At 37.4% G+C, this 26,591-nt stretch overlaps 7 non-coding genes across 7 annotated transcripts; all 7 read left to right on the top strand.

Moving 5' to 3' along the window:
• Positions 1–1,123: 1,123 nt before the first annotated feature.
• Positions 1,124–1,208, top strand: TRNAR-UCU (transfer RNA arginine (anticodon UCU)). The gene is given in 2 exon segments: positions 1,124–1,160; positions 1,173–1,208. It is a non-coding gene; the product is annotated as a tRNA-Arg (tRNA).
• Positions 1,209–3,357: 2,149 nt separating this feature from the next.
• On the top strand, positions 3,358–3,442 carry TRNAR-UCU (transfer RNA arginine (anticodon UCU)). Its single transcript is given in 2 exon segments — positions 3,358–3,394; positions 3,407–3,442. It is a non-coding gene; the product is annotated as a tRNA-Arg (tRNA).
• A 4,385-nt stretch (positions 3,443–7,827) lies between these two features.
• Positions 7,828–7,912, top strand: TRNAR-UCU (transfer RNA arginine (anticodon UCU)). The gene is given in 2 exon segments: positions 7,828–7,864; positions 7,877–7,912. It is a non-coding gene; the product is annotated as a tRNA-Arg (tRNA).
• Positions 7,913–10,119: 2,207 nt separating this feature from the next.
• TRNAR-UCU (transfer RNA arginine (anticodon UCU)) lies at positions 10,120–10,204 on the top strand. The gene is given in 2 exon segments: positions 10,120–10,156; positions 10,169–10,204. It is a non-coding gene; the product is annotated as a tRNA-Arg (tRNA).
• Positions 10,205–12,412: 2,208 nt separating this feature from the next.
• On the top strand, positions 12,413–12,497 carry TRNAR-UCU (transfer RNA arginine (anticodon UCU)). Its single transcript is given in 2 exon segments — positions 12,413–12,449; positions 12,462–12,497. It is a non-coding gene; the product is annotated as a tRNA-Arg (tRNA).
• Positions 12,498–16,888: 4,391 nt separating this feature from the next.
• Positions 16,889–16,973, top strand: TRNAR-UCU (transfer RNA arginine (anticodon UCU)). Its single transcript is given in 2 exon segments — positions 16,889–16,925; positions 16,938–16,973. It is a non-coding gene; the product is annotated as a tRNA-Arg (tRNA).
• A 6,636-nt stretch (positions 16,974–23,609) lies between these two features.
• TRNAR-UCU (transfer RNA arginine (anticodon UCU)) lies at positions 23,610–23,694 on the top strand. Its single transcript is given in 2 exon segments — positions 23,610–23,646; positions 23,659–23,694. It is a non-coding gene; the product is annotated as a tRNA-Arg (tRNA).
• The last annotated feature ends 2,897 nt before the right edge of the window (positions 23,695–26,591 follow it).

Raw genomic sequence — 26,591 nt, 5'->3', positions numbered from 1 at the left:
GTCCCATGCGTATCGTATAAAGAATACTATTGCATTACATATTGACAACACCCATTTTACAGCCAATGTTATGTCGAACTTATTACCGGTGTTAGATATTGCTGATCGGTTTGATTGGAAGAATGTCTGCGGTTACGTAGATGGTAAATCGCACAGCAAAGGTAAGTAAATGTGCTCTACTTTAAATAATTATGTCTCACCGAATTAACTTCAAAATGGATTATAGTGGTTTAGGTCACGTAATGTTGTATCACAATTACTACAGACACAAATATGTTTTTTTTTATTTTTACAGATAGTTATGTTGGCAGGAAATCAAGTCGCTATATCTACAGCGAGACACAGTCGGTTTTATTAGAAGTAATATTTACAACTACAACAGAGTATCTAAATCGCGACATGCGCAAGGGTATCGCCATAATCACCAAGTTATCGGAAAAGTCAATTATGGTAAGTGAGAGCATTATGTATGCACCAAAGTATGTTATAATGTAAGCGAACAGTTTCTTGTTGTTCATTATACAATAATCTATTTTATTCACTTTTCAGAAGTGGTTTCAGAATCGTCGGAGTCAAAAACGGAGGCAAAAACGGAAAAGAGATGCCGTGTTATATGCTAAGCACCATCAAGCACCAATACAAAAGTTGAAAGAATCGACGACGCGTTTTCCGTCCGTGCGAAGTCGAGGAAAATCAGTGGATACTCGACTTGGTGTTCCACAATCCAGTAGTACACCAAGGCATTGTAGTGATACGAAGATACAAAATTGCAATACACATTCCAGTGGTATCCTGAGAGACGTCTATCAAAGTGAAATAGAAATATGTAGTACACCTTGTAAAGACGTGTCATCAGATTTGTCATTTAATGGAATTACTGATTTAGATCGTACTCTGTGTCCATTAGTCATTTGCGAAGCTTCATATTCTGTTTGAGAAAAGCATTTATTCGTGGTTAGTCATTTTAATATCGTGTACATAATACGTTATAATAAAATATAAATAAAAAATACATATTGTGTATTCAATTATGAGTCAAGATCGAAAGGAACAGTGTGATCTGGTCAAACGTTGTGATGTAAAAAATAAAAATACCTTGCATACGAAGCAGGCGATATGCAGTGTCTCCGTGGCGCAACGGATAGCGCATCGGACTTCTAGTTGAAAAAGTTATTCGGAGGCTGTGGGTTCGAATCCCACCGGAGATGGCTCTTCTTTTTAGTCACGATGGACTTGTTTCAAATCGTCGTCAATAGTCTTAACATATTAGACAGTTGTAGCTCTCCTCGGTGCTAATAATTAGGAAAGACCGAGACCGTCGACTGAGATTAAAATATTCTGCACGCATTTTGATGTAATGAACCAAATACAAAAATGGCTACTAATGGTATAAAAAAGCCAACTGGTTGTAGCGATACTAGGTGTTTGATATATGTTCTACAGGAGCCTTTGTAAGATCAACCGAAATATAAAATTATTACCTAATTCCATCAACATACATGTCCTTGCCTATCCCCAACGTCTACATGGAATGACGTTGAATGCTCTTTAACATGTTATTGAAGCGCCGTCACTCGGCCAATGTTGATGAGTTGAAACATAATCAACCAGAACAATCACAGAGTTAGTGAGTTTTCACGACCCGCGGATTATTAATTAGCATTCCAATTGTTAACACATTTGCCAACAGTTAACACATTTGCCATGATATTAGAAAGCCGGCATTTTTGAAAGAAAAGCAGTTCTCTATTGGCTTGTTTTGTTCAATTTAACGTCAGTGTTCTGTCCGAATTAAACAGCAGTATCTTACCTAAGTGTCAATAATTAAAGAACACCAAATAGAGAAGAGCGTCGGATGAGATTTATAATTCCATACACATTTTGAAATGGTATACTCATTTTTAAACACAACAAAATCGCCGCAGCCAGTACACGTTTTTTTGTTTTGTCGAAGCGCCATCACTCGGTGAATGCCGGCAAGTTCAATCATTAACAGCTTTACACATCCGATTTCCTGTGTCTTTTCACGTTATATGGAGTGTTAATTGGGATAACAACACTGCGAGTTAACACATTTGTAGCGCAAGTAAACAGACGGCATTTTACAGAAGGGGGCGGCAATCCATTGACAAAGTGTTCTTGAATATCCTTACAAATGCGAAAATTGGTATAGGAATTCGAAACTATAAATCAACCAAAACGTACCACATGTGTATCATTGCTACACGCTTTCTCGTCCCATGCGTATCGTATAAAGAATACTATGGCATTACATATTGACAACACCCATTTTACAGCCAATGTTATGTTGAACTTATTACCGGTGTTAGATATTGCTGGTCGGTTTGATTGGAAGAATGTCTGCGGTTTCGTAGATGGTAAATCGCACAGCAAAGGTAAGTAAATGTGCTCTACTTTAAATAATTATGTCTCACCGAATTAACTTCAAAATGGATTATAGTGGTTTAGGTCACGTAATGTTGTATCACGATTGCTACAGACACAAATATGTTTTTTTTATTTTTACAGGTAGTTATGTTGGCAGGAAATCAAGTCGCTATATCTACAGCGAGACACAGTCGGTTTTATTAGAAGTAATATTTACAACTACTACAGAGTATCTAAATCGCGACATGCGCAAGCGTATCGCCATAATTACCAACTTATCGGAAAAGTCAATTATGGTAAGTGAGAGCATTATGTATGCACCAAAGTATGTTATAATGTAAGCGAACAGTTTCTTGTTGTTCATTATACAATAATCTATTTTATTCACTTTTCAGAAGTGGTTTCAGAATCGTCGGAGTCAAAAACGGAGGCAAAAACGGAAAAGAGATGCCGTGTTATATGCTAAGCACCATCAAGCACCAATACAAAAGTTGAAAGAATCGACGACGCGTTTTCCGTCCGTGCGAAGTCGAGGAAAATCAGTGGATACTCGACTTGGTGTTCCACAATCCAGTAGTACACCAAGGCATTGTAGTGATACGAAGATACAAAATTGCAATACACATTCCAGTGGTATCCTGACAGACGTCTATCAAAGTGAAATAGAAATATGTAGTACACCTTGTAAAGACGTGTCATCAGATTTGTCATTTAATGGAATTACTGATTTAGATCGTACTCTGTGTCCATTAGTCATTTGCGAAGCTTCATATTCTGTTTGAGAAAAGCATTTATTCGTGGTTAGTCATTTTAATTTCGTGTACATAATACGTTATAATAAAATATAAATAAAAAATACATATTGTGTATTCAATTATGAGTCAAGATCGAAAGGAACAGTGTGATCTGGTCAAACGTTGTGATGTAAAAAATAAAAATACCTTGCATACGAAGCAGGCGATATGCAGTGTCTCCGTGGCGCAACGGATAGCGCATCGGACTTCTAGTTGAAAAAGTTATTCGGAGGCTGTGGGTTCGAATCCCACCGGAGATGGCTCTTCTTTTTAGTCACGATGGACTTGTTTCAAATCGTCGTCAATAGTCTTAACATATTAGACAGTTGTAGCTCTCCTCGGTGCTAATAATTAGGAAAGACCGAGACCGTCGACTGAGATTAAAATATTCTGCACGCATTTTGATGTAATGAACCAAATACAAAAATGGCTACTAATGGTATAAAAAAGCCAACTGGTTGTAGCGATACTAGGTGTTTGATATATGTTCTACAGGAGCCTTTGTAAGATCAACCGAAATATAAAATTATTACCTAATTCCATCAACATACATGTCCTTGCCTATCCCCAACGTCTACATGGAATGACGTTGAATGCTCTTTAACATGTTATTGAAGCGCCGTCACTCGGCCAATGTTGATGAGTTGAAACATAATCAACCAGAACAATCACAGAGTTAGTGAGTTTTCACGACCCGCGGATTATTAATTAGCATTCCAATTGTTAACACATTTGCCAACAGTTAACACATTTGCCATGATATTAGAAAGCCGGCATTTTTGAAAGAAAAGCAGTTCTCTATTGGCTTGTTTTGTTCAATTTAACGTCAGTGTTCTGTCCGAATTAAACAGCAGTATCTTACCTAAGTGTCAATAATTAAAGAACACCAAATAGAGAAGAGCGTCGGATGAGATTTATAATTCCATACACATTTTGAAATGGTATACTCATTTTTAAACACAACAAAATCGCCGCAGCCAGTACACGTTTTTTTGTTTTGTCGAAGCGCCATCACTCGGTGAATGCCGGCAAGTTCAATCATTAACAGCTTTACACATCCGATTTCCTGTGTCTTTTCACGTTATATGGAGTGTTAATTGGGATAACAACACTGCGAGTTAACACATTTGTAGCGCAAGTAAACAGACGGCATTTTACAGAAGGGGGCGGCAATCCATTGACAAAGTGTTCTTGAATATCCTTACAAATGCGAAAATTGGTATAGGAATTCGAAACTATAAATCAACCAAAACGTACCACATGTGTATCATTGCTACACGCTTTCTCGTCCCATGCGTATCGTATAAAGAATACTATGGCATTACATATTGACAACACCCATTTTACAGCCAATGTTATGTTGAACTTATTACCGGTGTTAGATATTGCTGGTCGGTTTGATTGGAAGAATGTCTGCGGTTTCGTAGATGGTAAATCGCACAGCAAAGGTAAGTAAATGTGCTCTACTTTAAATAATTATGTCTCACCGAATTAACTTCAAAATAGATTATAGTGGTTTAGGTCACGTAATGTTGTATCACGATTGCTACAGACACAAATATGTTTTTTTTATTTTTACAGGTAGTTATGTTGGCAGGAAATCAAGTCGCTATATCTACAGCGAGACACAGTCGGTTTTATTAGAAGTAATATTTACAACTACTACAGAGTATCTAAATCGCGACATGCGCAAGCGTATCGCCATAATTACCAACTTATCGGAAAAGTCAATTATGGTAAGTGAGAGCATTATTTATGCACCAAAGTATGTTATAATGTAAGCGAACAGTTTCTTGTTGTTCATTATATTATACAATAATCTATTTTATTCACTTTTCAGAAGTGGTTTCAGAATCGTCGGAGTCAAAAACGGAGGCAAAAACGGAAAAGAGATGCCGTGTTATATGCTAAGCACCATCAAACACCAATACAAAAGTTGAAAGAATCGACGACGCGTTTTCCGTCCGTGCGAAGTCGAGGAAAATCAGTGGACACTCGACTTTATGTCCTACCAGCAACGCCTTCCCTCAGTGAATATATTAGTGTTACACAATCCAGTAGTACACCAAGGCATTGTAGTGATACGAAGATACAAAATTGCAGTACACATTCCAGTGGTATCCTGACAGACGTCTATCAAAGTGAAACAGAAATACGTAGTACACCTTGTGTCATCAGATTTGTCATTTAATGAAATTACTGATTTAGATCGTACTCTGTGTCCATTAGTCATTTGCGAAGCTTCATATTCTGTTTGAGAAAAGCATTTATTCGTGGTTAGTCATTCTAATTTCGTGTACATAATACGTTATAATAAAATATAAATTTTGTTATTCAAAATACATATTGTGTATTCAATTATGAGTCAAGATCGAAAGGAACAGTGTGATCTGGTCAAACGTTGTGATGTAAAAAATAAAAATTACCTTGCATACGAAGCAGGCGTTATGCAGTGTCTCTGTGGCGCAACGGATAGCGAGTCGGAATTCTAGTTGAAAAAGTTATTCGGAGGCTGTGGGTTCGAATCCCACCGGGGATGGTTCTTCTTTTAAGTCACGATGGACTTGTTTTGTTCAAATCGTCGTTCATAGTCTTAATATATTGGACAGTTGTAGCTCTCCTCGGTACTAATAATTAGGAAAGACTGAGACCGTCGACTGAGATTAAAATATTCTGCACGCATTTTGATGGAATGAACCAATATAAAAAAAATGGCTACCAATGGTATAAAAAGCCAACTGGTTGTAGCGATACAAGGTGTTTGGTGTTGTGATGTAAAAAATAAAAATACCTTGCATACGAAGCAGGCGATATGCAGTGTCTCCGTGGCGCAACGGATATCGCGTCGGACTTCTAGTTGAAAAAGTTATTCGGAGGCTGTGGGTTCAAAAATCGCCGGAAATGGCTCTTCATTTATGTCACGATGGACTTGTTTTGTTCAAATCGTCGTCAATAGTCTTAACATATTAGACAGTTGCAGCTCTCCTCGGTGCTAATAATTAGGAAAGACCGAGACCGTCGACTGAGATTAAAATATTCTGCACGCATTTTGATGTAATGAACCAAACACAAAAATGGCTACTAATGGTATAAAAAGCCAACTGGTTGTAGCGATACTAGGTGTTTGATATATGTTCTATTCGAGCTTATGTAAAATAAAGCGATTTTGAAATGGTATACTCATTAATAAACACAACAAAATCGCCGCAGTCAGTATACGTTTTTTTGTTTTGTCAAAGCGCCATCACTCGGTGAATGCCGGCAAGTTCAATCATTAACAGCTTCACACATCCGAGTTCCAGTGTCTTTTCACGTTATTTGGAGTGTTAATTGGCATAACAACACTGCGAGTTAACACGTTTGTAGCGCAATTAAACAGGCGGCATTTTACAGAAGGAGGCGGCAATCCATTGACAAAGTTTTCTTGAATATCCTTACAAATGCGAAAATTGGTATAGGAATTCGAAACTATAAATCAACCAAAACATACCACATGTGTATCATTGCTACACGCTTTCTCGTCCCATGCGTATCGTATAAAGAAAACTATTGCATTACATATTGACAACACCCATTTTACAGCCAATGTTATGTTGAACTTATTACCGGTGTTAGATATTGCTGATCGGTTTGATTGGAAGAATGTCTGCGGTTACGTAGATGGTAAATCGCACAGCAAAGGTAAGTAAATGTGCTCTACTTTAAATAATTATGTCTCACCGAATTAACTTCAAAATGGATTATAGTGGTTTAGGTCACGTAATCTTGTATCACGAATGCTACAGACACAAATATGTTTGTTTTTTTTATTTTTACAGGTAGTTATGTTGGCAGGAAATCAAGTCGCTATATCTACAGCGAGACACAGTCGGTTTTATTAGAAGTAATATTTACAACTACTACAGAGTATCTAAATCGCGACATGCGCAAGGGTATCGCCATAATCACCAACTTATCGGAAAAGTCAATTATGGTAAGTGAGAGCATTATGTATGCACCAAAGTATGTTATAATATAAGCGAACAGTTTCTTGTTGTTCATTATACAATAATCTATTTTATTCACTTTTCAGAAGTGGTTTCAGAATCGTCGGAGTCAAAAACGGAGGCAAGAACGGAAAAGAGATGCCGTATTATATGCTAAGCACCATCAAGCACCAATACAAAAGTTGAAAGAATCGACGACGCGTTTTCCGTCCGTGCGAAGTCGAGGAAAATCAGTGGACACTCGACTTGGTGTTCCACAATCCAGTAGTACACCAAGGCATTGTAGTGATACGAAGATACAAAATTGCAGTACACATTCCAGTGGTATCCTGACAGACGTCTATCAAAGTGAAATAGAAATATGTAGTACACCTTGTAAAGACGTGTCATCAGATTTGTCATTTAATGGAATTACTGATTTAGATCGTACTCTGTGTCCATTTGTCATTTGCGAAGCTTCATATTCTGTTTGAGAAAAGCATTTATTCGTGGTTAGTCATTTTAATTTCGTGTACATAATACGTTATAATAAATATAAATAAAAAATACATATTGTGTATTCAATTATGAGTCAAGATCGAAAGGAACAGTGTGATTTGGTCAAACGTTGTGATGTAAAAAATAAAAATACCTTGCATACGAAGCAGGCGATATGCAGTGTCTCCGTGGCGCAACGGATAGCGCATCGGACTTCTAGTTGAAAAAGTTATTCGGAGGCTGTGGGTTCGAATCCCACCGGAGATGGCTCTTTTTTTTAGTCACGATGGACTTGTTTTGTTCAAATCGTCTTCAATAGTCTTAACATATTAGACAGTTGTAGCTCTCCTCGGTGCTAATAATAAGGAAAGACCGAGACCGTCGACTGAGATTAAAATATTCTGCACGCATTTTGATGTAATGAACCAAATACAAAAATGGCTACTAATGGTATAAAAAAGCCAACTGGTTGTAGCGATACTAGGTGTTTGATATATGTTCTACAGGAGCCTTTGTAAGATCAACCGAAATATAAAATTATTACCTAATTCCATCAACATACATGTCCTTGCCTATCCCCAACGTCTACATGGAATGACGTTGAATGCTCTTTAACATGTTATTGAAGCGCCGTCACTCGGCAAATGTTGATGAGTTGAAACATAATCAACCAGAACAATCACAGAGTTAGTGAGTTTTCACGACCCGCGGATTATTAATTAGCATTCCAATTGTTAACACATTTGCCAACAGTTAACACATTTGCCATGATATTAGAAAGCCGGCATTTTTGAAAGAAAAGCAGTTCTCTATTGGCTTGTTTTGTTCAATTTAACCTCAGTGTTCTGTCCGAATTAAACAGCAGTATCTTACCTAAGTGTCAATAATTAAAGAACACCAAATAGAGAAGAGCGTCGGATGAGATTTATAATTCCATACACATTTTGAAATGGTATACTCATTTTTAAACACAACAAAATCGCCGCAGCCAGTACACGTTTTTTTGTTTTGTCGAAGCGCCATCACTCGGTGAATGCCGGCAAGTTCAATAATTAACAGCTTTACACATCCGAGTTCCTGTGTCTTTTCACGTTATATGGAGTGTTAATTGGCATAACAACACTGCGAGTTAACACATTTGTAGCGCAAGTAAACAGACGGTATTTTACAGAAGGGGGCGGCAATCCATTGACAAAGTGTTCTTGAATATCCTTACAAATGCGAAAATTGGTATAGGAATTCGAAACTATAAATCAACCAAAACGTACCACATGTGTATCATTGCTACACGCTTTCTCGTCCCATGCGTATCGTATAAAGAATACTATGGCATTACATATTGACAACACCCATTTTACAGCCAATGTTATGTTGAACTTATTACCGGTGTTAGATATTGCTGGTCGGTTTGATTGGAAGAATGTCTGCGGTTTCGTAGATGGTAAATCGCACAGCAAAGGTAAGTAAATGTGCTCTACTTTAAATAATTATGTCTCACCGAATTAACTTCAAAATGGATTATAGTGGTTTAGGTCACGTAATGTTGTATCACGATTGCTACAGACACAAATATGTTTTTTTTTATTTTTACAGGTAGTTATGTTGGCAGGAAATCAAGTCGCCATATCTACAGCGAGACACAGTCGGTTTTATTAGAAGTAATATTTACAACTACTACAGAGTATCTAAATCGCGACATGCGCAAGCGTATCGCCATAATTACCAACTTATCGGAAAAGTCAATTATGGTAAGTGAGAGCATTATGTATGCACCAAAGTATGTTATAATGTAAGCGAACAGTTTCTTGTTGTTCATTATATTATACAATAATCTATTTTATTCACTTTTCAGAAGTGGTTTCAGAATCGTCGGATTCAAAAACGGAGGCAAAAACGGAAAAGAGATGCCGTGTTATATGCTAAGCACCATCAAGCACCAATACAAAAGTTGAAAGAATCGACGACGCGTTTTCCGTCCGTGCGAAGTCGAGGAAAATCAGTGGACACTCGACTTGATGTCCTACCAGCAACGCCTTCCCTCAGTGAATATATTAGTGTTCCACAATCTAGTAGTACACCAAGGCATTGTAGTGATACGAAGATACAAAATTGCAGTACACATTCCAGTGGTATCCTGACAGACATCTATCAAAGTGAAATAGAAATATGTAGTACACCTTGTAAAAACGTGTCATCAGATTTGTCATTTAATGGAATTACTGATTTAGATCGTACTCTGTGTCCATTAGTCATTTGCGAAGCTTCATATTCTGTTTGAGAAAAGCATTTATTCGTGGTTAGTCATTCTAATTTCGTGTACATAATACGTTATAATAAAATATAAATTTTGTTATTCAAAATACATATTGTGTATTCAATTATGAGTCAAGATCGAAAGGAACAGTGTGATCTGGTCAAACGTTGTGATGTAAAAAATAAAAAATACCTTGCATACGAAGCAGGCGATATGCAGTGTCTCCGTGGCGCAACGGATAGCGCATCGGACTTCTAGTTGAAAAAGTTATTCGGAGACTGTGGGTTCGAATCCCACCGGAGATGGCTCTTCTTTTTAGTCACGATGGACTTGTTTTGTTCAAATCGTCTTCAATAGTCTTAACATATTAGACAGTTGTAGCTCTCCTCGGTGCTAATAATTAGGAAAGACCGAGACCGTCGACTGAGATTACAATATTCTGCACGCATTTTGATGTAATGAACCAAATACAAAAATGGCTACTAATGGTATAAAAAAAGCCAACTGGTTGTAGCGATACTAGGTGTTTGATATATGTTCTACAGGAGCCTTTGTAAGATCAACCGAAATATAAAATTATTACCTAATTCCATCAACATACATGTCCTTGCCTATCCCCAACGTCTACATGGAATGACGTTGAATGCTCTTTAACATGTTATTGAAGCGCCGTCACTCGGCAAATGTTGATGAGTTGAAACATAATCAACCAGAACAATCACAGAGTTAGTGAGTTTTCACGACCCGCGGATTATTAATTAGCATTCCAATTGTTAACACATTTGCCAACAGTTAACACATTTGCCATGATATTAGAAAGCCGGCATTTTTGAAAGAAAAGCAGTTCTCTATTGGCTTGTTTTGTTCAATTTAACCTCAGTGTTCTGTCCGAATTAAACAGCAGTATCTTACCTAAGTGTCAATAATTAAAGAACACCAAATAGAGAAGAGCGTCGGATGAGATTTATAATTCCAAAAACATTTTGAAATGGTATACTCATTTTTAAACACAACAAAATCGCCGCAGCCAGTACACGTTTTTTTGTTTTGTCGAAGCGCCATCACTCGGTGAATGCCGGCAAGTTCAATCATTAACAGCTTTACACATCCGAGTTCCTGTGTCTTTTCACGTTATATGGAGTGTTAATTGGCATAACAACACTGCGAGTTAACACATTTGTAGCGCAAGTAAACAGACGGCATTTTACAGAAGGGGGCGGCAATCCATTGACAAAGTGTTCTTGAATATCCTTACAAATGCGAAAATTGGTATAGGAATTCGAAACTATAAATCAACCAAAACGTACCACATGTGTATCATTGCTACACGCTTTCTCGTCCCATGCGTATCGTATAAAGAATACTATGGCATTACATATTGACAACACCCATTTTACAGCCAATGTTATGTTGAACTTATTACCGGTGTTAGATATTGCTGGTCGGTTTGATTGGAAGAATGTCTGCGGTTTCGTAGATGGTAAATCGCACAGCAAAGGTAAGTAAATGTGCTCTACTTTAAATAATTATGTCTCACCGAATTAACTTCAAAATGGATTATAGTGGTTTAGGTCACGTAATGTTGTATCACGATTGCTACAGACACAAATATGTTTTTTTTTATTTTTACAGGTAGTTATGTTGGCAGGAAATCAAGTCGCTATATCTACAGCGAGACACAGTCGGTTTTATTAGAAGTAATATTTACAACTACTACAGAGTATCTAAATCGCGACATGCGCAAGCGTATCGCCATAATTACCAACTTATCGGAAAAGTCAATTATGGTAAGTGAGAGCATTATGTATGCACCAAAGTATGTTATAATGTAAGCGAACAGTTTCTTGTTGTTCATTATATTATACAATAATCTATTTTATTCACTTTTCAGAAGTGGTTTCAGAATCGTCGGATTCAAAAACGGAGGCAAAAACGGAAAAGAGATGCCGTGTTATATGCTAAGCACCATCAAGCACCAATACAAAAGTTGAAAGAATCGACGACGCGTTTTCCGTCCGTGCGAAGTCGAGGAAAATCAGTGGACACTCGACTTGATGTCCTACCAGCAACGCCTTCCCTCAGTGAATATATTAGTGTTCCACAATCTAGTAGTACACCAAGGCATTGTAGTGATACGAAGATACAAAATTGCAGTACACATTCCAGTGGTATCCTGACAGATATCTATCAAAGTGAAATAGAAATATGTAGTACACCTTGTAAAAACGTGTCATCAGATTTGTCATTTAATGGAATTACTGATTTAGATCGTACTCTGTGTCCATTAGTCATTTGCGAAGCTTCATATTCTGTTTGAGAAAAGCATTTATTCGTGGTTAGTCATTCTAATTTCGTGTACATAATACGTTATAATAAAATATAAATTTTGTTATTCAAAATACATATTGTGTATTCAATTATGAGTCAAGATCGAAAGGAACAGTGTGATCTGGTCAAACGTTGTGATGTAAAAAATAAAAAATACCTTGCATACGAAGCAGGCGATATGCAGTGTCTCCGTGGCGCAACGGATAGCGCATCGGACTTCTAGTTGAAAAAGTTATTCGGAGGCTGTGGGTTCGAATCCCACCGGAGATGGCTCTTCTTTTTAGTCACGATGGACTTGTTTTGTTCAAATCGTCTTCAATAGTCTTAACATATTAGACAGTTGTAGCTCTCCTCGGTGCTAATAATTAGGAAAGACCGAGACCGTCGACTGAGATTACAATATTCTGCACGCATTTTGATGTAATGAACCAAATACAAAAATGGCTACTAATGGTATAAAAAAAGCCAACTGGTTGTAGCGATACTAGGTGTTTGATATATGTTCTACAGGAGCCTTTGTAAGATCAACCGAAATATAAAATTATTACCTAATTCCATCAACATACATGTCCTTGCCTATCCCCAACGTCTACATGGAATGACGTTGAATGCTCTTTAACATGTTATTGAAGCGCCGTCACTCGGCAAATGTTGATGAGTTGAAACATAATCAACCAGAACAATCACAGAGTTAGTGAGTTTTCACGACCCGCGGATTATTAATTAGCATTCCAATTGTTAACACATTTGCCAACAGTTAACACATTTGCCATGATATTAGAAAGCCGGCATTTTTGAAAGAAAAGCAGTTCTCTATTGGCTTGTTTTGTTCAATTTAACCTCAGTGTTCTGTCCGAATTAAACAGCAGTATCTTACCTAAGTGTCAATAATTAAAGAACACCAAATAGAGAAGAGCGTCGGATGAGATTTATAATTCCATACACATTTTGAAATGGTATACTCATTTTTAAACACAACAAAATCGCCGCAGCCAGTACACGTTTTTTTGTTTTGTCGAAGCGCCATCACTCGGTGAATGCCGGCAAGTTCAATCATTAACAGCTTTACACATCCGAGTTCCTGTGTCTTTTCACGTTATATGGAGTGTTAATTGGCATAACAACACTGCGAGTTAACACATTTGTAGCGCAAGTAAACAGACGGCATTTTACAGAAGGGGGCGGCAATCCATTGACAAAGTGTTCTTGAATATCCTTACAAATGCGAAAATTGGTATAGGAATTCGAAACTATAAATCAACCAAAACGTACCACATGTGTATCATTGCTACACGCTTTCTCGTCCCATGCGTATCGTATAAAGAATACTATGGCATTACATATTGACAACACCCATTTTACAGCCAATGTTATGTTGAACTTATTACCGGTGTTAGATATTGCTGGTCGGTTTGATTGGAAGAATGTCTGCGGTTTCGTAGATGGTAAATCGCACAGCAAAGGTAAGTAAATGTGCTCTACTTTAAATAATTATGTCTCACCGAATTAACTTCAAAATAGATTATAGTGGTTTAGGTCACGTAATGTTGTATCACGATTGCTACAGACACAAATATGTTTTTTTTTATTTTTACAGGTAGTTATGTTGGCAGGAAATCAAGTCGCTATATCTACAGCGAGACACAGTCGGTTTTATTAGAAGTAATATTTACAACTACTACAGAGTATCTAAATCGCGACATGCGCAAGCGTATCGCCATAATTACCAACTTATCGGAAAAGTCAATTATGGTAAGTGAGAGCATTATGTATGCACCAAAGTATGTTATAATGTAAGCAAACAGTTTCTTGTTGTTCATTATATTATACAATAATCTATTTTATTCACTTTTCAGAAGTGGTTTCAGAATCGTCGGAGTCAAAAACGGAGGCAAAAACGGAAAAGAGATGCCGTGTTATATGCTAAGCACCATCAAACACCAATACAAAAGTTGAAAGAATCGACGACGCGTTTTCCGTCCGTGCGAAGTCGAGGAAAATCAGTGCACACTCGACTTTATGTCCTACCAGCAACGCCTTCCCTCAGTGAATATATTAGTGTTACACAATCCAGCAGTACACCAAGGCATTGTAGTGATACGAAGATACAAAATTGCAGTACACATTCCAGTGGTATCCTGACAGACGTCTATCAAAGTGAAACAGAAATACGTAGTACACCTTGTGTCATCAGATTTGTCATTTAATGGAATTACTGATTTAGATCGTACTCTGTGTCCATTAGTCATTTGCGAAGCTTCATATTCTGTTTGAGAAAAGCATTTATTCGTGGTTAGTCATTCTAATTTCGTGTACATAATACGTTATAATAAAATATAAATTTTGTTATTCAAAATACATATTGTGTATTCAATTATGAGTCAAGATCGAAAGGAACAGTGTGATCTGGTCAAACGTTGTGATGTAAAAAATAAAAATTACCTTGCATACGAAGCAGGCGTTATGCAGTGTCTCTGTGGCGCAACGGATAGCGAGTCGGAATTCTAGTTGAAAAAGTTATTCGGAGGCTGTGGGTTCGAATCCCACCGGGGATGGCTCTTCTTTTAAGTCACGATGGACTTGTTTTGTTCAAATCGTCGTTCATAGTCTTAATATATTGGACAGTTGTAGCTCTCCTCGGTACTAATAATTAGGAAAGACTGAGACCGTCGACTGTGATTAAAATATTCTGCACGCATTTTGATGGAATGAACCAATATAAAAAAAATGGCTACCAATGGTATAAAAAGCCAACTGGTTGTAGCGATACAAGGTGTTTGGTGTTGTGATGTAAAAAATAAAAATACCTTGCATACGAAGCAGGCGATATGCAGTGTCTCCGTGGCGCAACGGATATCGCGTCGGACTTCTAGTTGAAAAAGTTATTCGGAGGCTGTGGGTTCAAAAATCGCCGGAAATGGCTCTTCATTTATGTCACGATGGACTTGTTTTGTTCAAATCGTCGTCAATAGTCTTAACATATTAGACAGTTGCAGCTCTCCTCGGTGCTAATAATTAGGAAAGACCGAGACCGTCGACTGAGATTAAAATATTCTGCTCGCATTTTGATGTAATGAACCAAACACAAAAATGGCTACTAATGGTATAAAAAGCCAACTGGTTGTAGCGATACTAGGTGTTTGATATATGTTCTATTCGAGCTTATGTAAAATAAAGCGATTTTGAAATGGTATACTCATTAATAAACACAACAAAATCGCCGCAGTCAGTATACGTTTTTTTGTTTTGTCAAAGCGCCATCACTCGGTGAATGCCGGCAAGTTCAATCATTAACAGCTTCACACATCCGAGTTCCAGTGTCTTTTCACGTTATTTGGAGTGTTAATTGGCATAACAACACTGCGAGTTAACACGTTTTTAGCGCAATTAAACAGGCGGCATTTTACAGAAGGAGGCGGCAATCCATTGACAAAGTTTTCTTGAATATCCTTACAAATGCGAAAATTGGTATAGGAATTCGAAACTATAAATCAACCAAAACATACCACATGTGTATCATTGCTACACGCTTTCTCGTCCCATGCGTATCGTATAAAGAAAACTATTGCATTACATATTGACAACACCCATTTTACAGCCAATGTTATGTTGAACTTATTACCGGTGTTAGATATTGCTGATCGGTTTGATTGGAAGAATGTCTGCGGTTACGTAGATGGTAAATCGCACAGCAAAGGTAAGTAAATGTGCTCTACTTTAAATAATTATGTCTCACCGAATTAACTTCAAAATGGATTATAGTGGTTTAGGTCACGTAATCTTGTATCACGAATGCTACAGACACAAATATGTTTGTTTTTTTTATTTTTACAGGTAGTTATGTTGGCAGGAAATCAAGTCGCTATATCTACAGCGAGACACAGTCGGTTTTATTAGAAGTAATATTTACAACTACTACAGAGTATCTAAATCGCGACATGCGCAAGGGTATCGCCATAATCACCAACTTATCGGAAAAGTCAATTATGGTAAGTGAGAGCATTATGTATGCACCAAAGTATGTTATAATATAAGCGAACAGTTTCTTGTTGTTCATTATACAATAATCTATTTTATTCACTTTTCAGAAGTGGTTTCAGAATCGTCGGAGTCAAAAACGGAGGCAAGAACGGAAAAGAGATGCCGTATTATATGCTAAGCACCATCAAGCACCAATACAAAAGTTGAAAGAATCGACGACGCGTTTTCCGTCCGTGCGAAGTCGAGGAAAATCAGTGGACACTCGACTTGGTGTTCCACAATCCAGTAGTACACCAAGGCATTGTAGTGATACGAAGATACAAAATTGCAGTACACATTCCAGTGGTATCCTGACAGACGTCTATCAAAGTGAAATAGAAATATGTAGTACACCTTGTAAAGACGTGTCATCAGATTTGTCATTTAATGGAATTACTGATTTAGATCGTACTCTGTGTCCATTTGTCATTTGCGAAGCTTCATATTCTGTTTGAGAAAAGCATTTATTCGTGGTTAGTCATTTTAATTTCGTGTACATAATACGTTATAATAAATATAAATAAAAAATACATATTGTGTATTCAATTATGAGTCAAGATCGAAAGGAACAGTGTGATTTGGTCAAACGTTGTGATGTAAAAAATAAAAATACCTTGCATACGAAGCAGGCGATATGCAGTGTCTCCGTGGCGCAACGGATAGCGCATCGGACTTCTAGTTGAAAAAGTTATTCGGAGGCTGTGGGTTCGAATCCCACCGGAGATGGCTCTTCTTTTTAGTCACGATGGACTTGTTTTGTTCAAATCGTCTTCAATAGTCTTAACATATTAGACAGTTGTAGCTCTCCTCGGTGCTAATAATTAGGAAAGACCGAGACCGTCGACTGAGATTAAAATATTCTGCACGCATTTTGATGTAATGAACCAAATACAAAAATGGCTACTAATGGTATAAAAAAGCCAACTGGTTGTAGCGATACTAGGTGTTTGATATATGTTCTACAGGAGCCTTTGTAAGATCAACCGAAATATAAAATTATTACCTAATTCCATCAACATACATGTCCTTGCCTATCCCCAACGTCTACATGGAATGACGTTGAATGCTCTTTAACATGTTATTGAAGCGCCGTCACTCGGCAAATGTTGATGAGTTGAAACATAATCAACCAGAACAATCACAGAGTTAGTGAGTTTTCACGACCCGCGGATTATTAATTAGCATTCCAATTGTTAACACATTTGCCAACAGTTAACACATTTGCCATGATATTAGAAAGCCGGCATTTTTGAAAGAAAAGCAGTTCTCTATTGGCTTGTTTTGTTCAATTTAACCTCAGTGTTCTGTCCGAATTAAACAGCAGTATCTTACCTAAGTGTCAATAATTAAAGAACACCAAATAGAGAAGAGCGTCGGATGAGATTTATAATTCCATACACATTTTGAAATGGTATACTCATTTTTAAACACAACAAAATCGCCGCAGCCAGTACACGTTTTTTTGTTTTGTCGAAGCGCCATCACTCGGTGAATGCCGGCAAGTTCAATAATTAACAGCTTTACACATCCGAGTTCCTGTGTCTTTTCACCTTATATGGAGTGTTAATTGGCATAACAACACTGCGAGTTAACACATTTGTAGCGCAAGTAAACAGACGGTATTTTACAGAAGGGGGCGGCAATCCATTGACAAAGTGTTCTTGAATATCCTTACAAATGCGAAAATTGGTATAGGAATTCGAAACTATAAATCAACCAAAACGTACCACATGTGTATCATTGCTACACGCTTTCTCGTCCCATGCGTATCGTATAAAGAATACTATGGCATTACATATTGACAACACCCATTTTAAAGCCAATGTTATGTTGAACTTATTACCGGTGTTAGATATTGCTGGTCGGTTTGATTGGAAGAATGTCTGCGGTTTCGTAGATGGTAAATCGCACAGCAAAGGTAAGTAAATGTGCTCTACTTTAAATAATTATGTCTCACCGAATTAACTTCAAAATGGATTATAGTGGTTTAGGTCACGTAATGTTGTATCACGATTGCTACAGACACAAATATGTTTTTTTTTTATTTTTACAGGTAGTTATGTTGGCAGGAAATCAAGTCGCCATATCTACAGCGAGACACAGTCGGTTTTATTAGAAGTAATATTTACAACTACTACAGAGTATCTAAATCGCGACATGCGCAAGCGTATCGCCATAATTACCAACTTATCGGAAAAGTCAATTATGGTAAGTGAGAGCATTATGTATGCACCAAAGTATGTTATAATGTAAGCGAACAGTTTCTTGTTGTTCATTATATTATACAATAATCTATTTTATTCACTTTTCAGAAGTGGTTTCAGAATCGTCGGATTCAAAAACGGAGGCAAAAACGGAAAAGAGATGCCGTGTTATATGCTAAGCACCATCAAGCACCAATACAAAAGTTGAAAGAATCGACGACGCGTTTTCCGTCCGTGCGAAGTCGAGGAAAATCAGTGGACACTCGACTTGATGTCCTACCAGCAACGCCTTCCCTCAGTGAATATATTAGTGTTCCACAATCTAGTAGTACACCAAGGCATTGTAGTGATACGAAGATACAAAATTGCAGTACACATTCCAGTGGTATCCTGACAGACATCTATCAAAGTGAAATAGAAATATGTAGTACACCTTGTAAAGACGTGTCATCAGATTTGTCATTTAATGGAATTACTGATTTAGATCGTACGTACTCTGTGTCCATTAGTCATTTGCGAAGCTTCATATTCTGTTTGAGAAAAGCATTTATTCGTGGTTAGTCATTCTAATTTCGTGTACATAATACGTTATAATAAAATATAAATTTTGTTATTCAAAATACATATTGTGTATTCAATTATGAGTCAAGATCGAAAGGAACAGTGTGATCTGGTCAAACGTTGTGATGTAAAAAATAAAAATTACCTTGCATACGAAGCAGGCGTTATGCAGTGTCTCCGTGGCGCAACGGATAGCGAGTCGGAATTCTAGTTGAAAAAGTTATTCGGAGGCTGTGGGTTCGAATCCCACCGGGGATGGCTTTTCTTTTAAGTCACGATGGACTTGTTTTGTTCAAATCGTCGTTCACAGTCTTAATATATTGGACAGTTGTAGCTCTCCTCGGTACTAATAATTAGGAAAGACTGAGACCGTCGACTGAGATTAAAATATTCTGCACGCATTTTGATGGAATGAACCAATATAAAAAAAATGGCTACCAATGGTATAAAAAGCCAACTGGTTGTAGCGATACAAGGTGTTTGGTGTTGTGATGTAAAAAATAAAAATACCTTGCATACGAAGCAGGCGATATGCAGTGTCTCCGTGGCGCAACGGATATCGCGTCGGACTTCTAGTTGAAAAAGTTATTCGGAGGCTGTGGGTTCAAAAATCGCCGGAGATGGCTCTTCATTTATGTCACGATGGACTTGTTTTGTTCAAATCGTCGTCAATAGTCTTAACATATTAGACAGTTGCAGCTCTCCTCGTTGCTAATAATTAGGAAAGACCGAGACCGTCGACTGAGATTAAAATATTCTGCACGCATTTTGATGTAATGAACCAAATACAAAAATGGCTACTAATGGTATAAAAAGCCAACTGGTTGTAGCGATACTAGGTGTTTGATATATGTTCTATTCGAGCTTATGTAAAATCAAGCGATTTTGAAATGGTATACTCATTTTTAAACACAACAAATTCGCCGCAGTCAGTATACGTTTTTTTGTTTTGTCGAAGCGCCATCACTCGGTGAATGCCGGCAAGTTCAATCATTAACAGCTTTACACATCCGAGTTCCAGTGTCTTTTAACTTTATATGGAGTGTTAATTGGCATAACAACACTGCGAGTTAACACATTTGTAGCGCAAGTAAACAGACGGCATTTTACAGAAGAGGCTGCAATCCATTGACAAAGTTTTCTTGAATATCCTTACAAATGCGAAAATTGGTATAGGAATTCGAAACTATAAATCAACCAAAACGTACCACATGTGTATCATTGCTACACGCTTTCTCGTCCCATGCGTATCGTATAAAGAATACTATGGCATTACATATTGACAACACCCATTTTACAGCCAATGTTATGTTGAACTTATTACCGGTGTTAGATATTGCTGGTCGGTTTGATTGGAAGAATGTCTGCGGTTTCGTAGATGGTAAATCGCACAGCAAAGGTAAGTAAATGTGCTCTACTTTAAATAATTATGTCTCACCGAATTAACTTCAAAATGGATTATAGTGGTTTAGGTCACGTAATGTTGTATCACGATTGCTACAGACACAAATATGTTTTTTTTATTTTTACAGGTAGTTATGTTGGCAGGAAATCAAGTCGCTATATCTACAGCGAGACACAGTCGGTTTTATTAGAAGTAATATTTACAACTACTACAGAGTATCTAAATCGCGACATGCGCAAGCGTATCGCCATAATTACCAACTTATCGGAAAAGTCAATTATGGTAAGTGAGAGCATTATGTATGCACCAAAGTATGTTATAATGTAAGCGAACAGTTTCTTGTTGTTCATTATATTATACAATAATCTATTTTATTCACTTTTCAGAAGTGGTTTCAGAATCGTCGGAGTCAAAAACGGAGGCAAAAACGGAAAAGAGATGCCGTGTTATATGCTAAGCACCATCAAACACCAATACAAAAGTTGAAAGAATCGACGACGCGTTTTCCGTCCGTGCGAAGTCGAGGAAAATCAGTGCACACTCGACTTTATGTCCTACCAGCAACGCCTTCCCTCAGTGAATATATTAGTGTTACACAATCCAGTAGTACACCAAGGCATTGTAGTGATACGAAGATACAAAATTGCAGTACACATTCCAGTGGTATCCTGACAGACGTCTATCAAAGTGAAACAGAAATACGTAGTACACCTTGTGTCATCAGATTTGTCATTTAATGGAATTACTGATTTAGATCGTACTCTGTGTCCATTAGTCATTTGCGAAGCTTCATATTCTGTTTGAGAAAAGCATTTATTCGTGGTTAGTCATTCTAATTTCGTGTACATAATACGTTATAATAAAATATAAATTTTGTTATTCAAAATACATATTGTGTATTCAATTATGAGTCAAGATCGAGAGGAACAGTGTGATCTGGTCAAACGTTGTGATGTAAAAAATAAAAATTACCTTGCATACGAAGCAGGCGTTATGCAGTGTCTCTGTGGCGCAACGGATAGCGAGTCGGAATTCTAGTTGAAAAAGTTATTCGGAGGCTGTGGGTTCGAATACCACCGGGGATGGCTCTTCTTTTAAGTCACGATGGACATGTTTTGTTCAAATTGTCGTCAATAGTCTTAACATATTAGACAGTTGTAGCTCTCCTCGGTGCTAATAATTAGGAAAGACCGAGACCGTCGACTGAGATTAAAATATTCTGCACGCATTTTGATGTAATGAACCAATATAAAAAAAAATGGCTACCAATGGTATAAAAAGCCAACTGGTTGTAGCGATACAAGGTGTTTGGTGTTGTGATGTAAAAAATAAAAATACCTTGCATACGAAGCAGGCGATATGCAGTGTCTCCGTGGCGCAACGGATATCGCGTCGGACTTCTAGTTGAAAAAGTTATTCGGAGGCTGTGGGTTCAAAAATCGCCGGAAATGGCTCTTCATTTATGTCACGATGGACTTGTTTTGTTCAAATCGTCGTCAATAGTCTTAACATATTAGACAGTTGCAGCTCTCCTCGGTGCTAATAATTAGGAAAGACCGAGACCGTCGACTGAGATTAAAATATTCTGCACGCATTTTGATGTAATGAACCAAACACAAAAATGGCTACTAATGGTATAAAAAGCCAACTGGTTGTAGCGATACTAGGTGTTTGATATATGTTCTATTCGAGCTTATGTAAAATAAAGCGATTTTGAAATGGTATACTCATTAATAAACACAACAAAATCGCCGCAGTCAGTATACGTTTTTTTGTTTTGTCAAAGCGCCATCACTCGGTGAATGCCGGCAAGTTCAATCATTAACAGCTTCACACATCCGAGTTCCAGTGTCTTTTCACGTTATTTGGAGTGTTAATTGGCATAACAACACTGCGAGTTAACACGTTTTTAGCGCAATTAAACAGGCGGCATTTTACAGAAGGAGGCGGCAATCCATTGACAAAGTTTTCTTGAATATCCTTACAAATGCGAAAATTGGTATAGGAATTCGAAACTATAAATCAACCAAAACATACCACATGTGTATCATTGCTACACGCTTTCTCGTCCCATGCGTATCGTATAAAGAAAACTATTGCATTACATATTGACAACACCCATTTTACAGCCAATGTTATGTTGAACTTATTACCGGTGTTAGATATTGCTGATCGGTTTGATTGGAAGAATGTCTGCGGTTACGTAGATGGTAAATCGCACAGCAAAGGTAAGTAAATGTGCTCTACTTTAAATAATTATGTCTCACCGAATTAACTTCAAAATGGATTATAGTGGTTTAGGTCACGTAATCTTGTATCACGAATGCTACAGACACAAATATGTTTTTTTTTTTTATTTTTACAGGTAGTTATGTTGGCAGGAAATCAAGTCGCTATATCTACAGCGAGACACAGTCGGTTTTATTAGAAGTAATATTTACAACTACTACAGAGTATCTAAATCGCGACATGCGCAAGGGTATCGCCATAATCACCAACTTATCGGAAAAGTCAATTATGGTAAGTGAGAGCATTATGTATGCACCAAAGTATGTTATAATATAAGCGAACAGTTTCTTGTTGTTCATTATACAATAATCTATTTTATTCACTTTTCAGAAGTGGTTTCAGAATCGTCGGAGTCAAAAACGGAGGCAAGACCGGAAAAGAGATGCCGTATTATATGCTAAGCACCATCAAGCACCAATACAAAAGTTGAAAGAATCGACGACGCGTTTTCCGTCCGTGCGAAGTCGAGGAAAATCAGTGGACACTCGACTTGGTGTTCCACAATCCAGTAGTACACCAAGGCATTGTAGTGATACGAAGATACAAAATTGCAGTACACATTCCAGTGGTATCCTGACAGACGTCTATCAAAGTGAAATAGAAATATGTAGTACACCTTGTAAAGACGTGTCATCAGATTTGTCATTTAATGGAATTACTGATTTAGATCGTACTCTGTGTCCATTTGTCATTTGCGAAGCTTCATATTCTGTTTGAGAAAAGCATTTATTCGTGGTTAGTCATTTTAATTTCGTGTACATAATACGTTATAATAAATATAAATAAAAAATACATATTGTGTATTCAATTATGAGTCAAGATCGAAAGGAACAGTGTGATTTGGTCAAACGTTGTGATGTAAAAAATAAAAATACCTTGCATACGAAGCAGGCGATATGCAGTGTCTCCGTGGCGCAACGGATAGCGCATCGGACTTCTAGTTGAAAAAGTTATTCGGAGGCTGTGGGTTCGAATCCCACCGGAGATGGCTCTTCTTTTTAGTCACGATGGACTTGTTTTGTTCAAATCGTCTTCAATAGTCTTAACATATTAGACAGTTGTAGCTCTCCTCGGTGCTAATAATTAGGAAAGACCGAGACCGTCGACTGAGATTAAAATATTCTGCACGCATTTTGATGTAATGAACCAAATACAAAAATGGCTACTAATGGTATAAAAAGCCAACTGGTTGTAGCGATACTAGGTGTTTGATATATGTTCTACAGGAGCCTTTGTAAGATCAACCGAAATATAAAATTATTACCTAATTCCATCAACATACATGTCCTTGCCTATCCCCAACGTCTACATGGAATGACGTTGAATGCTCTTTAACATGTTATTGAAGCGCCGTCACTCGGCAAATGTTGATGAGTTGAAACATAATCAACCAGAACAATCACAGAGTTAGTGAGTTTTCACGACCCGCGGATTATTAATTAGCATTCCAATTGTTAACACATTTGCCAACAGTTAACACATTTGCCATGATATTAGAAAGCCGGCATTTTTGAAAGAAAAGCAGTTCTCTATTGGCTTGTTTTGTTCAATTTAACCTCAGTGTTCTGTCCGAATTAAACAGCAGTATCTTACCTAAGTGTCAATAATTAAAGAACACCAAATAGAGAAGAGCGTCGGATGAGATTTATAATTCCATACACATTTTGAAATGGTATACTCATTTTTAAACACAACAAAATCGCCGCAGCCAGTACACGTTTTTTTGTTTTGTCGAAGCGCCATCACTCGGTGAATGCCGGCAAGTTCAATAATTAACAGCTTTACACATCCGAGTTCCTGTGTCTTTTCACGTTATATGGAGTGTTAATTGGCATAACAACACTGCGAGTTAACACATTTGTAGCGCAAGTAAACAGACGGTATTTTACAGAAGGGGGCGGCAATCCATTGACAAAGTGTTCTTGAATATCCTTACAAATGCGAAAATTGGTATAGGAATTCGAAACTATAAATCAACCAAAACGTACCACATGTGTATCATTGCTACACGCTTTCTCGTCCCATGCGTATCGTATAAAGAATACTATGGCATTACATATTGACAACACCCATTTTACAGCCAATGTTATGTTGAACTTATTACCGGTGTTAGATATTGCTGGTCGGTTTGATTGGAAGAATGTCTGCGGTTTCGTAGATGGTAAATCGCACAGCAAAGGTAAGTAAATGTGCTCTACTTTAAATAATTATGTCTCACCGAATTAACTTCAAAATGGATTATAGTGGTTTAGGTCACGTAATGTTGTATCACGATTGCTACAGACACAAATATGTTTTTTTTTTATTTTTACAGGTAGTTATGTTGGCAGGAAATCAAGTCGCCATATCTACAGCGAGACACAGTCGGTTTTATTAGAAGTAATATTTACAACTACTACAGAGTATCTAAATCGCGACATGCGCAAGCGTATCGCCATAATTACCAACTTATCGGAAAAGTCAATTATGGTAAGTGAGAGCATTATGTATGCACCAAAGTATGTTATAATGTAAGCGAACAGTTTCTTGTTGTTCATTATATTATACAATAATCTATTTTATTCACTTTTCAGAAGTGGTTTCAGAATCGTCGGATTCAAAAACGGAGGCAAAAACGGAAAAGAGATGCCGTGTTATATGCTAAGCACCATCAAGCACCAATACAAAAGTTGAAAGAATCGACGACGCGTTTTCCGTCCGTGCGAAGTCGAGGAAAATCAGTGGACACTCGACTTGATGTCCTACCAGCAACGCCTTCCCTCAGTGAATATATTAGTGTTCCACAATCTAGTAGTACACCAAGGCATTGTAGTGATACGAAGATACAAAATTGCAGTACACATTCCAGTGGTATCCTGACAGACATCTATCAAAGTGAAATAGAAATATGTAGTACACCTTGTAAAGACGTGTCATCAGATTTGTCATTTAATGGAATTACTGATTTAGATCGTACTCTGTGTCCATTAGTCATTTGCGAAGCTTCATATTCTGTTTGAGAAAAGCATTTATTCGTGGTTAGTCATTCTAATTTCGTGTACATAATACGTTATAATAAAATATAAATTTTGTTATTCAAAATACATATTGTGTATTCAATTATGAGTCAAGATCGAAAGGAACAGTGTGATCTGGTCAAACGTTGTGATGTAAAAAATAAAAATTACCTTGCATACGAAGCAGGCGTTATGCAGTGTCTCCGTGGCGCAACGGATAGCGAGTCGGAATTCTAGTTGAAAAAGTTATTCGGAGGCTGTGGGTTCGAATCCCACCGGGGATGGCTCTTCTTTTAAGTCACGATGGACTTGTTTTGTTCAAATCGTCGTTCACAGTCTTAATATATTGGACAGTTGTAGCTCTCCTCGGTACTAATAATTAGGAAAGACTGAGACCGTCGACTGAGATTAAAATATTCTGCACGCATTTTGATGGAATGAACCAATATAAAAAAAATGGCTACCAATGGTATAAAAAGCCAACTGGTTGTAGCGATACAAGGTGTTTGGTGTTGTGATGTAAAAAATAAAAATACCTTGCATACGAAGCAGGCGATATGCAGTGTCTCCGTGGCGCAACGGATATCGCGTCGGACTTCTAGTTGAAAAAGTTATTCGGAGGCTGTGGGTTCAAAAATCGCCGGAGATGGCTCTTCATTTATGTCACGATGGACTTGTTTTGTTCAAATCGTCGTCAATAGTCTTAACATATTAGACAGTTGCAGCTCTCCTCGTTGCTAATAATTAGGAAAGACCGAGACCGTCGACTGAGATTAAAATATTCTGCACGCATTTTGATGTAATGAACCAAATACAAAAATGGCTACTAATGGTATAAAAAGCCAACTGGTTGTAGCGATACTAGGTGTTTGATATATGTTCTATTCGA

Source organism: Saccoglossus kowalevskii, chromosome 13, assembly GCF_978046115.1.
Source record: "Saccoglossus kowalevskii chromosome 13, keSacKowa6.1, whole genome shotgun sequence".
NCBI classification, from domain to species: Eukaryota; Metazoa; Hemichordata; class Enteropneusta; family Harrimaniidae; genus Saccoglossus; species Saccoglossus kowalevskii.
Note: the sequence above shows the minus strand (reverse complement) of the source record. Positions and strands in the feature narration are given on the sequence as shown.